Source organism: Gossypium raimondii, chromosome 4 (assembly GCF_025698545.1).
Source record: "Gossypium raimondii isolate GPD5lz chromosome 4, ASM2569854v1, whole genome shotgun sequence".
Lineage (NCBI taxonomy): Eukaryota > Viridiplantae > Streptophyta > Magnoliopsida > Malvales > Malvaceae > Gossypium > Gossypium raimondii.
Window position 1 is genome coordinate 20,851,193 of NC_068568.1, and position 956 is coordinate 20,852,148.

The following is a 956-nucleotide window of genomic DNA, read 5'->3' on the forward strand; positions in this document are numbered from 1 at the left end:
GAAGTTGATCATGTATGAAATCCTATCCTCATTGCCGACGATAGGGATCGATGCATCAGACAATATGCTATGCCACTTTTGAGTGAGTTAAACCCAGGAATTAGAAGGCCAGATATTGAGGCAACCCAGTTTGAATTGAAATCAATGATGTTTCAAATGCTACAAATGGTAGGCCAATTTAGTGGTATGTCCACTGAAGATCCACATCTCCACCTTCGATTGTTTATGGAGGTGAGTAATTCATTCAAGATAGTTGGTGTGACTGAAGACGCACTGAGGTTGAATTTGTTTTCGTACTTGTTGCGAGATCGAGCACGAGCATGACTCAATTCATTGCCACCAAGTTTCATATCTACATGGCAAGAATTAGCTGAGAGATTTTTGGTTAAGTATTTCCCACCTAGAAAAAATGTTAAGTTAAGGAACGAGATCACAACTTTCCAACAATTGGATGACGAGTCTTTGTATGATGTGTGGGAGCGATTCAAGGAGTTACTTCGTAAGTGTCCTCATTATGGGATTCCTTATTGTATCCAGTTGGAGACATTCTATAACGGTCTCAATGCACATACAAGATTGATGGTGGATGCTTTCACGAATGGTCCAATTTTGTCTAAGTCTTATAATGAGGCTTATGAGATCATTGAGAGGATCGCGAGTAATAACTATCAATGGCAAACAAATTTAACAGCTTCAGGAAGACGTGTAGCCGAATTTCATGAAGTTGACGCCCTTACTTCGTTATCAGCTCAAGTATCGTCTATTTCCTCTATGATAAAATAGGTAACCACTAATAGTACTAATAATTTTGCAGCTCAGCCACCAAGTCTGTTCGAAGTAGTTTCTTGTGTGTATTGTGGGGAAGGTCATTCTTGTGAGAATTTTCCATCAAATCCCGAGTCAGTGTACTATGTGGGGAACTAATATCAAAATAGGAGTGGAGAAGGACCCCAGTC

General features: G+C 39.9%; 1 non-coding gene across 1 annotated transcript; it reads right to left on the minus strand.

Annotated features, from left to right (window-relative positions):
* Window positions 1-414: 414 nt before the first annotated feature.
* On the minus strand, window positions 415-521 carry LOC128040711 (small nucleolar RNA R71). Its single transcript, XR_008195517.1, has one exon. It is a non-coding gene; the product is annotated as a small nucleolar RNA R71 (small nucleolar RNA).
* Window positions 522-956: the final 435 nt, after the last annotated feature.